This window comes from Takifugu rubripes, chromosome 10, assembly GCF_901000725.2.
Source record: "Takifugu rubripes chromosome 10, fTakRub1.2, whole genome shotgun sequence".
NCBI lineage: Eukaryota > Metazoa > Chordata > Actinopteri > Tetraodontiformes > Tetraodontidae > Takifugu > Takifugu rubripes.
In genome coordinates this window covers 7,276,056-7,290,662 of record NC_042294.1, presented here as the reverse complement: position 1 = coordinate 7,290,662, position 14,607 = coordinate 7,276,056, and the positions used below count along the sequence as shown (strand labels likewise).

General features: G+C 42.6%; 1 protein-coding gene across 3 annotated transcripts in view; it reads left to right on the top strand.

Annotated features, from left to right (window-relative positions):
- The first annotated feature begins 758 nt into the window (after positions 1–758).
- Positions 759–14,607, top strand: part of agtr1b (angiotensin II receptor, type 1b) — a 71,934-nt gene continuing 58,085 nt past the window's right edge. For 2 of the 3 annotated variants that reach the window (XM_029842782.1, XM_029842781.1), the window contains exon 1: positions 759–867. The gene's annotated coding sequence lies outside the window, so the exon portion shown is untranslated. The remainder of the gene's footprint in view (positions 868–14,607) is intronic. The other variant, XR_003889801.1, reaches the window with a different exon arrangement.

Below are 14,607 nucleotides of genomic sequence, written 5' to 3'. Positions count from 1 at the left end.
TACTTCAATGACAATCAGTCCTTTCTGAACTTGAGGCTTATTATTCTGATTATAATTTCTGTTTTGATCACTCTTTCCATCACTCTGCTGGAGGATGTCTAATCACACTCATTGGCGTGAGAATATACGATCATCTGAAGGTAGACGACGTTGAATTATTTATCCATCGGTGCTCCACGTAGACTGAGCCGCGGTGGAACGCGAGCTAATAATGACAGACGTGAGCGGAATTCGCAGGGACGCCAAGATCTCCTCGTAAGCTGGAATAAATTGACCCCTTTTCCGCCCCCGAGTCGAGCTGCGGAGCTCAAATGGCCATTAGTGCCATCATGAAACACGTGAATGCAGGGAGAGATCCTCGCAATCCGATGCAAATTTACGAATACAACTAATTACAGACCGAAAAAAGTGGGTTCTTGTGCGTGTAGAAGTTTCAGAACTTCTTTTCTCTCATCAGGTCCTCACTGGTGTCACATCCTGCATATGTTTGATTACTAATCTGTAGCTCTTAGACTGAACTACATTGTTTAATAAATCAGGATCGGATTTAGCTGACATGCTGTAATTGCGGCTGTGGTCTGTCCACCGTAAATTCAGCCATCACTAATTCATCTTTACACCAGATGTTGAAGGACGATGCTACGCAGGTAGCGACAGTTTCACTTGTCTGGCAACAGGAGCACTTCCCAAGTTTCCTTTCCTTGTGTTTTACAGATTGTGTAACTGTTTCTGCTCATGAATTCTACATTGTTTTACAGTAAAGAGCAGAGAAACACAAAGTCACGCTAATGCAGATGGTCAGACGACATGTCCAGAGGACACGTGCCACGTGCCTCCACTCGTGCCACCTTCACTCTTTCTGTTTTGGTAAGTGTGCCCAGAAACTGCACCAAAATCACAATTATTAAACATTTAAACACGCTAAGTTTATTAGTAAAGGCATTCACGACACGGTTCATCATCCGACCTACTAGTTACACTAATTAGTGCAGTAATTAGCAGCGATTCTAACTGTGTCATTTTTAATTGTAATTGTTCCGCCAATAAAATCCTTTCAGCGACTTAAACTATGAGGCAGATTTTGGCAGATCTCTTCATTAACGTGATAAATATGGATTAGACCGCCATCGTTTGTTTTGATAATGCGATTTATCTTGTTTTGAAGCCACTTGTGATTAACAGGCATCCAAACCAAGCAGAGTTTTAAAGATTAGAAATGGAATCATTTCCCCCCGTATGTAAACGATACACCTCTGTTTGTTATTAAAAGTTTAGCCTTGTTACACCTGAGATTTGGAGTTCAGAGGCAGTTGGATGCCTGCGTGGGGGGCTGCGAGCTGAAAGATTTGACATTCATCTCTCTCAGAATGTTTGAAAGCACATATAGAAAGAGCCTGTGCTGTGTGCACACGGCTCCCCTGTGTTGAGCGCTGTGGGCCCACAACGCTTGTGCTGTGTTTGCCTCTAATTCTTGAGATTTAAACTGTGGCAGCAACACATAATATAACAGCTCCCCAGAGTGAACTAGTGATTGCGCTCCGGCGCTTGAGGTGATATTATGTTTAATGTGTCAGTTTATTCCTCGAGGGTTTCCCAACATCTGGTGCGCTTTTAATTCCAGGGATGCTTGAAATGTTCTGGTCTTTTCTTCCGTTTGCGCATCGCAGTTGTAACTTGAATTTGTTAGGATAATTGTCAGGCAAAGTCGCCATTTCCATGACAATTTGATAAGCGTTCCCCAGTTCTCCACCTACCTGGTGCAGCCCCGCACGCGTCGACCGTCCTACATCTGAGGCCGGTTCACTGCTGCCGGAAACCGGGTTTGATTTGTTGATGTGGGAGCACTGAGGGCAGAGTGGGGGCCAAGCAGTAATGGGGTCGAGACAATAGGCCATCACTAATCAGAGACCTCAAGGTTGCCGCGAGGTTAATTGTCATGCAGGTGGCGCGAGGGGAGGGGGCGAATAAGAAATGTCAACTCCTTGACTACCCTGGCGGCCATTGTGTTCCAACATTAAGCCCTGGGGCTGGGATTTGGCTTTCTCTCACTCTTTCCCCTTGTGTCCTCTTCACCTTTTTAATTTCTTATTATCTGTTGATTCCCATTAAGCCTCCGCGGGTTAAAGAAAACCTTTAGCCACACGTCAAAAGGAAATGTTAATATTGAGCCCGTTCTGGCTGTTGTGATGCATAGCGATCCATTATGTGTCCCCACTGGTGATTCAGCTGTGCATTTTACATTGACTGGAAACACTCCTGTTGCATTATTATTTGTTTAAAGTGACAGAAACAGCCTGACTGTGTGTGGCTTTGTCACGGTGAAAGACCATCTCCAAACAAGAGCCAGGTCATGAATACACAATGAAAGAGAGTCTTTCGAGAAACATTTGTTCCAGGACATGTTCTTTTCTTTTCACCATCTTTTCTGAGAGGCTGGAATGAGTTCCATTTACCTTCGTTTTATTGCTCGAGCAGCTTGAAATGTATTGTTTTCATAGAGAAATACATCGCAAAGCTGAGTTTACACACTAGCTTACAAACCCTTGTCTTCATAAAAGTAAATTTTATAGTGCTAATGAATGTTGAAGCCTTATAAGAATTGTTTAGCAGCCACAACAGCAACTTTTGTGACATTCCAAGGCTAAATTTCTGACTGGCTGCAAGAAACAATTAGGAAAAAAAATTAAGTCAAGATTGTAATGGTCGGCTACTGCTCACAGGTTCCATAGCTAATAAAATTAAAGACATTTTATAAAAATCTGAAATCACCACGAGTCACCTGCATCTGAAAAGATCCAAAAACATACTTTTGTATGATGTATGAAACAGTTTGTTTGCAATCTAGCTGGAAACATTTCCACACTTCTGCTGTGCCCTGATGTTTTAAAGAACATTTAATATGTGGACTTGTTTTTGATCTTCTGAATGAACAGTGTCTCGAGCTAAGCTAATTAGCAGTTGGCAATTTCTTTTCTTCTGTAGGGCCCTTTGTCGATATTTTAAGCCCGCTTTTGAAAGGGGGTCTTCTTTGCAAGCCGCCGCCAATAAACATTTGCATTGGAAAAAACTTCAACCTAATTAATATGATAAACCTGATTAACAGTAATATAAATTCAACTGTAGCTTCTATAGCATTTGAGAACATGCCTTAACTCAAATATCAAGATTCATTGTGTGTAATTCGATAATTATCCTGAGTACCAATGTTTACTTTTTACTTTAATCTGTCTCAGTTTGCTGACTGGATTTGTTACATTCCTCCATCAAGAACCATCTCTTTGCTCTGCTTTCATTCTGCTCCATGAGCACTTTACATCTTTTCACCACTGACAATGTTAAACTTCACGAATTTGACTAAACGCTGCTGGCCCTGAGACAGGCGCCGCGGCTCAGGGAGATGGTGGCGTATCGTAGCGGTGGCGAAGAGGGGCGAGGTCAACTGGAGAAAAGGGAGGGAGGTGGACTGTCTTGAAAGACAAACATCTCTGTGTCTCCCAACCTGCAAATGGCCCCCGCGTTTACTCAGCTGAGCATTGGACAGCAGCCTGAGCATCATCGCAGCAGACTCCATCTTTCATAGCATATGTGAGGGCGGAGCAATGAAATTTGCATTTAATACATGAGAGATGCGACTGTATTAAACAGCAGGGATGCTGCTAATGCACGGCTGAATGAGGTACAGCCGGTACGGTCGAGAGGTCAGTTTTTGTGTATTCTTCCTTGTGAAACCACTACGTTGGGGAACCTTAATGATATCACTAAAACTGAGGCAGAATGAAACAATTTTAAATGCATTGCAATGACATCGCCTCACCAGTGAGTACTCAGTGACCGACAGACACTCTGCTACTTGTCTGCTCCGATCACCTGCCTCTCATAAAAATGCTAACCAGCCCCATAGCAGCTGCCTTTTGCGTCGTGCATGCAAAAATATGCATTCCAGCTTTCCTTCAGCTTTATTTTTAATCCAGGAGTTCCTAACTTGCACCATCCAAATAGCATTAACCTGGTGATTAGGCATCACACTGGCTTTAAAAATGTTATATACACCTTTCATCTTTCACCCACTTCATTTGACCAAGACCTTGGTCTGACAAAAGCAGATAAGGTGGCATCGCTGCATCCACGGGCTGATGTTTGCCGCACTTATCCGGATATGTGACATTGAGAGGGACAAGCAGAACCAGTTGGCGCGATTAAGGCCCCATTATCACCCGTGCCTCCGAGACATCCGTGACGTCGCCGCGCGTGCATGTGGGCAGGGAATCTGTCGGGATGCAGACTAGCGCCGACTTTGAAATCAACCTGGCGTGATGAGTTGCAAAGTAAAGCACTTTGAGAGGTAAGATGGTGCTTTACCTGAGCAGATCGTCTGTTGTCATTAACGTCTGTCGGGGGACTGGGGGGAGGGGTCGATCGCATCCGTCAGAGAGTTTAGGAGGGTTTGCATCAAGCGGAACATTCTTTCATCTCGCTCGAGGAGGAACGTGGAGTTTACACCTTCAGCTAAGCTCTGAAGTGACACCTCAGTCCTGAAGGTTTGGCCTTAACTGGGGCTTGATCAGCAGCTCTCACTTTCAATCAGAGTGGAACCTCCCGTCAGGAAAACATCTGTGATCTCCTCTCAGAACGAACTGATATTATTTTCTAACCTCAAGCTTCAAAGTCAGTAATAATAAAAAAAATAATAACATTTCAAGCCAGTAATTTTAATTTTATGAATCTATTACATCTCCCTGATTATGCTTATATGATGATTCAATAATTGCTCCTTAATGATATGCTTGATGCACAATTCCTCTTGTTTATTAGTAAAAAAAAAAAAAAAGAGGACTCTTAATGACATACCATGCAATCAAGACTGGCCTCTATCGGATTTCCATCATTTACATTAATTGCACTTTAGACTGCGTTGTCTTGTGTAAAGGGCTGTTGAAAGGCAAACTTATGATAAATTACGATGCACAAATGCATTTTATTTAGGTTTAAAAGACTTTTTCATTTAATAATTCACCTATTTTCACTCCTTAAGGTTCTCTTATAAATGGTAAACCACAGAATTGTGCCTCAACACAAATTAAAGACTGATGATGCACTTCTTAGTTATTTATCCATCAATTGCTGCTGTTTGGAAACACTTAAAGCTGTTTCATGAAGCTGAATCTGTTTTTGTTTTAAATATGGTAGTCATTTCTCTAAACTGTTAGTATTTTTGAAATAATAATTGTATTTTTCTGTAACAAAAAGAGTGCATTTCACACCAGTCAGTCAGAAAATGTGACTGAATCACAGCCAATGGTAATTAAAGAACTCCAATCTGATATCTTTATAAGCCATTTTCCCAAGATGCTGGGTGCACGAGTCTCATTCTCCTGACTTCTCGGAGTCCTGACTCCTTGTCATCTCGAAGGAACCTTTGAAAACCATCAAATTCCATCTCTTCATCTGAGTTCTAGCACCTATTGGGAGGTGCGGGCCGCCTTAAGTGAGACTGCGACATCCCATGAGGCTCACTGATGGAAAATGTGTCTGGATTTCCACCCTGACACCCATCTTCCGCCACCTCCTGCTATTGTGGGATCTCGTATCTTTGGCTCAACCAGATGTCGCAAGATTTCCTCACGTCTCTTCAAACACAAACACCAGAACGCCTTCATCAGTAGATCCCTCCTTTTAAGGTATGTGCGCTGACTAAAATAAACGATCAACTGTTTCCTAATGGCATTGATTACACAGTGTTAAGTACAAGAGTGGAAGTGTATGTGGATAATTGTGTGCTTAGTGGATCAATTAAGCAGTAAAAGCCATCTGGCACAATTAATTGTTAAACTAAGGAGCTCAGAGATTTCTTTGTCTGCTGTTTACCTGAAGAGGAGTAAAATGTCTTCCTGTTGTTTGTATTAAGGCAATAAAGACATCTCACACATGTGCTCAGCTCTCACTGGTTTCATTTTCTGTTTCCGTTCCAAGCGGCATTGAATTACGCTGCCTATACGACATATACTTCCTGCCCTCATAAGATTAAACCAACCAGGATGCTTTAATGCCACAATATGATTTCTATTTTTACATTTGCTTTACATATGATTATGTTATTACACATTTTCAGCGTGCAATCACAATCAGGTTGCGTTACGGGGTTAGATGTAATCCCAAAGTAATACAAATTCAGCTCACATGCTAATGATATTCATGAGGTGCAGTGTGCCCCAGCCCTCTGCCAGGAGCTTGAACATGGTGTTAAGCCTCCGTCTTCCCCCAGAGGTGCAGGCCAGTGGCAACATTTAAGGGAAATGACATAATCTACACCTAAAAGCTGTCATCTAAACAGTAGTCTGGCATCGCATGGTGTCCAAAAGCGTCTCCTCAAAAACAAAAAGGCTGGAAAATTAAATCTCCAAATTGTGCAGTCTCAGACTCTGATCCTCTTCTTAATAATTAGTGCAAACTTACAACGTGCACTTTTTGCTTTCCTCCAAACATCAGAGCAGCTCAGGCTGTTGTTATCCTTTATGTCACTACCGGGAGCTTTTTCAGAAGGACGCCCTTGTCTCTTTCACTGGCTGCCATTTAACAGTAAGACAATAACCTCCTTAAGTACGAGACTTAGTCTCAGCTCCGGCTGCATTATGCAGGGGGGGGGGGGGCTTTTGTAATTAGTCTTGCACTATAAATCAAGTGGTGTGACTCTATTTCGCCATGCCCTAATTGAAAGTGCTCCCTTTCTTCCCGTGCTGTAGTCGGACACAGAGCTCCATCGGATGGTGATAGATGTGGAACCCAGCACAAACAGTTTGAACCAGTCAGGCTGTGATTGATCAGTACCCTCTGGGATGTCGGGTGGATCTTTCTCCTTCAGCCAGGAGATAAAAGCCTTAACGACTCTCCCGTCTTGTTGCACCTCCCGATTGTGTGTTTGTGTGCGTGTTTTATTTTTCTTCTTTTTCCGCAGTGTTTGACCTTGAAGGTTCATGTGCTTTCTGGGTTGTGATTCTCAATGATTTCTGTCCTAAGTGCCAAAAACGTGCCTTTTATGTGCTATTGATACTGCTGTACACACAGTACATAAACACCCCACCGAGGAGGCCATTTGCATGAAAATTTAGTTGATTTATGAGTGGATTCTATAGCATTTTCTATAATCAGCCGGGACACATTTTTGCATGGGCTTAGTAGTGGCCGTAGTGATTCCTCAGTACAGTGCTGGGGCCCGACTTCAAAGAGCATTTTGTTCACACGCACCCTCACAAAAACACAGGGTGACTTCACTGGCTTCCAGTGGCAAAGGTGGACCAGCTGGGTTTCCCCCCCAACCCCCACTTGTGTTCATTTTTCTGTTTTTTTCCTCTTATCCCCAGTTGTTCTTTCAATTTTTATTTCTCCCTGAAATCGCTCCAGAGATTTACAATAGCTGTTGTTGATAGAAAAAAGGGGGGCAGGGGTGTGGGGGAGAGAGAGAGAAAGAGAGAGAGAGAAAGAACGAGTGATAGCTGGTGATTCCTGTTTATATCCATGATGTCCGGATGGATATGGCTTTTGCAAGTAGAGATGCATCGGAGGGAATCATTGGGCATCTGTCCCTGGCACTCTGGTGTCACCATGACCCTCCTGTGAGAGAGGCAGCGAGGGCCGCTGCAGGGGGTCTCGCTGAAAAGACATAAATTTTAGCGGGTGAATCAATAGAGTGTGAGAATTGTAAGAGATGCATTGGCTTGGCCCCTCTGACGGTGACCCTGTTGTATCGAAAGACAGCTTGGATGTGGCATAACGGCGAAAACAACAACATGAAACACACGCTAAGACACGATGGAGTCGGACGTCCTTTGATAATGTGATAACTTTCTCCTAATTCTGTGGAAAGGGAAGGGGTCGCCTCAGAGAAGGAATAAGGAGTGGTGATGGGGTGGGGGGGTGGGGGGGTCTGTGCATGGGGGAAACCTTTTCTCCCACAAGATGTATAAATAGCTGCAGCCATGGTTCTCTTCACTGTGTCAAAGTTAGGACACTCAGTGGGGTGCGGACTTCAAAGAAAGCAGGGATTTCTCCAAAGCAACTGCTGGCAATTTTGAATCAGCATTCCCTCTGAAAGCAATGTAACCTTTCACCTGCATTCCTAGAGAAAATGCCAAATTAAGAATATACAGTCTCGTTTACGAACTGGAATTGTCCAGAAAACGCAAAAAAAACCCTGGCTGATTAAGTTTCAGGTCAGTTGAAAATCAAGACGTCTCCGAAGGTTAAAAGGCGAGAAAACATGTTGAGAACAAACAAGTCTGTTTTATTGTTACTCTGGGTGAAACATGTGTGAAGCATTTCTTATTTCAGTCTTCGAGCGAGACATCTGAATTCACTGTACACACACACATGCACACACACACAAAAACAGAGGGAGGAAAAAGGAAAGTTAAGCCTATTCATCAAAGAACCGGGTGTTAACATGGTATTGTGTCTTTGATGGAGTCGAGATGTGGTGCATTGTGGGTAGCGGGGTGCTCTCCGGCCGCAGCAGGATGCCGGGAGCTCTGTCCAGTTTTCAGGTGCTGTCGCTCGCTTCTTGGCTGTAATAATTAAGGGATAGAAATACACTAATCCCCCCCTGCCTTTGAAGCAGCAGACCACTTACTTTACAGCTACATTACCCACACACAGGTCCCAATGTATGCTTCACTGTATGAAAGAGCATATGGTGACTGAATGTTCCCACCGCGCCTGAACCTCTTTTAATAGAAAATCCTCTGAATCATAGTTTCTTTATCTATGTAATTAAAACAGCAGCAGATCATTTAAGACAGGGATTAGCTCGCCCAAATGCTCTGCTGTTGCTCATTTAGAATTAGCAAAGTGCAACATTTCCAAGCTATGAATAAAGATAATACAGATCTCAGGTCAGCAGTATCAAGGTGCGACGTGTTGATGGAGGGAAGCCGAATGCCTCTGAACATCCTGATTTCTATTTTCCTACTCATTACTCATAATCCTTTCCTTACCCACCTCCTCAAAGCAGGAATAACAGCATCAGAGGCAAGACAAGGATATGCCATTTTTAAAAAAAAAATATTTTAGTTTTTTTTCTGTATTAATTTGCCAATAGCTTTTGTGATGTTCGTGTGTCTGAAAACACATTTCTTGCAGATGAAAAGCGCTCTCCTCCCAGATCAAAGAGGAGTCCCTGCTGAACGGCCCTACAAAGAGCGTCCCCCCCCCCCCCAATCCCTCGTAAGCGCACTGTGGTTCAGTTCTCCCTCTGTAATCAGATCTCGGGGAAGAAAACAACCAGTGGAGATTGGCAGCCCACAACAGGTTTTATGGCTGTTGTTTCAGGTGGGAGGCGAGTTAGTCGGACGAACGAGCAGTGCAGGGATTTCACACTGCCCTCTTGTGCTTTGACACACACGGCACTTCCTCCCTCCCCGCTCGCGCTGACTCATTTTTACCGCTGCCTGTGTTTGCAACCCAGGTGGCACAGACAGCCGACAAGGCCAGACAGTTGTATGTAAATGCTGAGTGCTGTTTTTTGTGGTTGCTGTTGTCTCGCAACACTTTCCTAAATTCAGGTGCTAAAGCATATCCACAATTACGTTAGTGACACTCGGCCTTGGAACGACCTTACAAAGCCCTCACACAAATGGATTAGCAATATATATCGCTTCTGGAAGCATGTTGCACCTTGATTATTTTTCCAGCTGACATTTCATGTGGGTGGGAAATAAAAAAATACCTCAGAATCAGAAATATTTACTTACACGTCTTAAAAACGAGGAAATACTCCCTTGCTGTTCCCTTTCCTTTATTACGGATTAAAAAGGATTCTGAGGCGCGCTCTTCCTCCTCTGCCACATGTCAAAAGGGTAGAGAGGAGGGTGAGGAGGAATAATTGTTTGATCTGTCCTTTTGCTTGTCGCTGCCCTAATCACTCAAGACTGATTCACAAAATGCAGGCTTGAATGTCAGAGGGCCTCCTGCGGTGAGGTGGAGCATTTCAGCGGCTTTGGACAGCCGTGCCCCCGGTAATCACCACACTCAACCTGGCTGGGCACTCCAGCACTCCCCTGATTGAGCACCTCAATCTAACAAGGTGCTATTGCCACGTTTTGACAAACCGGCAGATGCCCCGCTCCCCCCATCCCCTATTATAGGACATTTCTTTTTCACGACTCAGCCATGCTTGGCTGCCTCAGATTCTGGAAATGAGGAGAAGGGGGGGCTTGAAGGTTACTGTCTCTTAAATAAATCTAATAATTCCACATCAATGGATGGTTACATCACCAGAGGTCAGCTTGTTTCCTGTCATGTCCTGCCATAGAGCCATTTTGGGGGGACTCATTTTACATTTCCCATGTGATTTCCAGCCACTACCAGGCCTCCCCGACCTTGATTCCGTCTTTGACACGGGGGCTCACCCTTGGGGAATTTACGTCCCGACCCTCGCTAGATAGAACCATGTTTACAGATACCTTTAACCTCTAGCTTTTGCCTCTGGAGGCCTAATTGACAGCAGAGCAGCATTTGAATGGTAAGATTTTCCAAAGGAGCTGCAACAAAGACTCAATTAAGTGACTCATTTAATCGATAAATCAATTAATTCATGTAATTAAATCACTGCCAGCATAGCCAAATACTGACATCTGATCAATTCACAAACAAAATTGACAGCTTAAAGATCTATAAATTTATAATCAACTAACTGTCTGTGATCAATAACCAGCAGTGTAACCTACCATGTCCTGCATTGGCAACTGTCCATTTCTCGTGTCACTTTTGAATCCATACAAATGGTGTTTCACAGATCAAAATACCTACACAGCACAGAAACCACAACATAATCCCCTACGTAAAGTATGATCACTTCAAACTAAATCTGCCGAGTCATTCTTCAGCGGCAACCATCCAATGAATATTTACACAAATCAGCGATTCTCAGAAAGCCTCTGCAGATGTAAAAATCTGTAACAGACGCCAGATTTCACGCTCCGCGCCTTTGCTGTTGTCAAAATGGATTTTTTTCGGGGATGGGGGGCACCGCTGAATAGTCAGAAGTCCCGCACTTGTTCTTTCATACTTTGACAGCTTATATTACAACTTTTAACCTAACGTGCTGGTAATACAGCGCGAAACCCAAATGACCCCGGAGGACCGTGGCAATGTTCTAATCTCCACGCTTAAAACTGCTAGTTTAAGTACCGCCTGACGGTCTCGGCCTGCTTAAGGGGTTTATTGTGAAGTATCTCTCATAGAATTTCAATATGTCACCCGAAATAACGGCCCCACACTTCTAAAAAGCATTTGAACTAACTACTGACTGTATGTGTTCTAGCAATGCTTCAGAAAATATGATTAATTGTAGTTTTTGCAAAGCTGGATTTAAAGTGTCATAAATGTCTCCATTCAATGGGAAATGATAGCCTTTTACAGGCCGGTGAGGGTTGAAATTCATTGTAGCCTTGCCTCCAGTCTTTTAACCTCTCACATGTTTTGAGCTTAATATAATATTGTTGATTTATCTGTGATGCATTTGGAGCCGCGGGAGTTTCTCCGCTCTTATTCAGGAATGAATAGTGCGTCTTTAAGGGAACAGACGGGTGTTTCATTATTCTCATTGGCTCGACTCGAAATTGTGGCAAGAACATGGCGGCCACTCCATCAAAAGGAATTATGTTCAGTTTCTCACAAAGACATTCATCATTGGGGTGACGTGAGGTATTAAAGCAATGAAAGACTCTTAACTCCCGTTAAAATCGCCACCTTCCTGCTGGTGGAGCCGAGGGAAAAGCCACTTGGTCTCCCGCCTTCCTGGTGGCATTTGCGACGCAGATCCTCATAACCTGACGCTGAACGTTGATTAATAGCACATTTAGCACAACTTGTAGCCTTCTTCCCTGTAATGAATTGGAGTCATTAATCAATAAAGAGCACGACGATGCCAGCGGACCGAAGACACGCTGGTCCCTAATAGAACAAGAGAACGCTGACGCTCAGGTCTTTCACACCATTGACCACCCTGGCTGAGATCCTCATCCCACACCTGCTTCAATCCATTTCAGTGGCATAATTAATGAATATTATCCTCACCAGTAATAGTCTCAACTCCTATTGATTAGTTAGGGACGCCTGCTTGTCATGCCAAGCATTTATATTTACGAGCCTCTATTATTACACAGCCAAGATCAAACAGCGAGTTCACAATATCTGGCAACAAATTACATAAAGGAGTCAATACATTTGTTCCAAATTAGATGCAATTTCGACTGAACTAACCAATCAATTAACGTTCTAAAGGGAGCAAAGTTAAAATGCTGGCAGGAAACGGCTGCGCGCTTCAGCGGTGGATAAATGACTCTCAGGTTGGCCTTGCTGTACCTGAAAAAGCCCCTTCCCCATCCGAGAGCTGTCACGCATGCCTCCGCTTCATTCAGCTTGATTAATGATAAGCTGTGGGGCACAGCTAGAAGGTCTCGTCTCAATTATGAAAAAGGCAGTAACTAGTCCATTGTGCTGACGCTTTAATTTCACTGACAAGCCTGAAAAGTAGCAATATTTCTAAACAGTGTTGAATCATTTATCACTCAAGTATTGGCATCCTTTGACTCCCTGCCTCATTCATTCAAACCTTAGCTGCCTTTTAAGTGACCCCTCCTTACCCCATGTCACCTTTTGCCCATAATAAGTCAATCCCCTGTTAAAACTTACTGATTTTAGGGGGAAATAAAACTCAATCAGTTTAACAAATTCCTCTCCTGTTTCATCTTGTAAATAAATATGCTTAGGAACAACAGAGGCAACTTTCCCTATTTCACCATTAATTTCTAACGAGTTTAAAGGGAGAAGATAAGTGAGTTTAATATGCACTGGAGGGTAAAGAAAATATTCTATTACTGCGTGTAGTGTAGAAATTACCCCATAAAGAAACTAATATGGCAATTTGGGGAGCAATTTTTAATATGGCTTTTATGATGCACAGTTCTACTTATGCTAATGAAGTTGTCATCGCAGTTGTTCACTGCTGCTAATGCAGAGCCCATCTTTCAATTTTGTGAGAATTAGACTTAACTGTTACAAATGAACTTCATTAATGCCGGAATGAAAAGAAGGAGAGAAAAAATAACCATGTTATTGTGTTTTTTGGTCTGTTGGTTCTGGGATTGTGTGTTTTATTCTGTTGTGATCTAATTTTGGGGTCTGGAAGAAAACACTCTTAGGTATATGGGGACTGCTGGAAAACACAAACAACCAGCAGGGGGTCATTATAGGTTTTGAAATAGATGCCACAGAAAGTCTCTATGAGAAGAGGAATAATGTTGTTTATGATTGCTGCTGTACTTCATTATTATATATTATAATGAGAGTATTATAGTGTCACGTGGCCTAAATTGGATATTTAGAAAATGCTACTCTGGCTGCGTTAGATGACAGAAAAACCAAAAACATCAAAGCAACGAGTCTTCAGACGATTCAGTGAGGTCATTTGCTCCACCGAGGAGGTGATGTGGTAGTTGCTGTGTCTCTGAGTACAAAAACTCAGTTGTAAACACATTCCTGTGAAATTTTCAGGCGATATTGATCACGGGCCACAAAACATATGATTCAATGGTGATATTGTGGGTTCCTGAAGGACCTTAAACCCTTGATACAAAATTATGAGTGTAAGTCACAATATGTGAGGAAACGTGGTTGGTGCAACATTTTTATTTGAGTTCCTTTTTCTAGTTTTAATAAATGTAATTTTTTGCAAGAATTTCCCTCTTATTTATAGAAAATTGCTGTCCAATTGACACTGTTTTCAAAGTGTGCTATAGATTATACTAACAAAAAAAGACCAGGTTTTGAAGACCAGGTTATAAACTCTAGATGACTTGTTAAACATAAAAGCTCCTATGAATTATAGAAACATGTCTTTTTCAGAGAGAAAGAGCAGACAAAAATTAATGTCCGGTGTCAATTCTGGATGGAGTAATTACCTGTTGAGTCTTCATTCATTTCAAAGTGAATGCTGAGCTTGGCTCAGTGAGTACAATCCCTTAATCTTATTCTGTTCACTGATTAGGAAACCCGGAAATGGTCAAATGCGACTGGACAGATGTTGGAAATCAGGGTTGATTTTTTTAATTGCTCGGTGCACTTCAGACACGCTTTTCTCTCCATTATGTGATCCCAGTTTGGAAAGAAAGAGAAACAACATTTATTTGCTTGAAGTATTTTTGCCTTTTACAACAAAGAAGTTTTTTTTGCTAAAAACCCAATGAGACAAACAAAGCCTCAATACTTTATTTTTGGGGGTGTTATGAAAATGTATGTGGACATTTTCAAACAATGAAATAGAATGAAACATTTAGATTTATCCAGAGTCGTTGTTTTTTAAATCCCCAAACCACTCCAAAGTTGCCAGCTACAATTAGTAACCGACAGTTACTTTAAATATCTTGGAGAAGAGACAACTGGTGGTTAATGTAGCAGCAGCGGGGATGGGAAGCAGACTGGAAAGGTCCTGACTTCACACACCCAGACCTTCTCTTCATTTTCAAACACGCAGTCTTTAGCCCCAAACAACTGATGACCTGCAGCTCAACTTCGCTATTACCATGAAGTCTAATGCAAGTGAGATCTAATCAG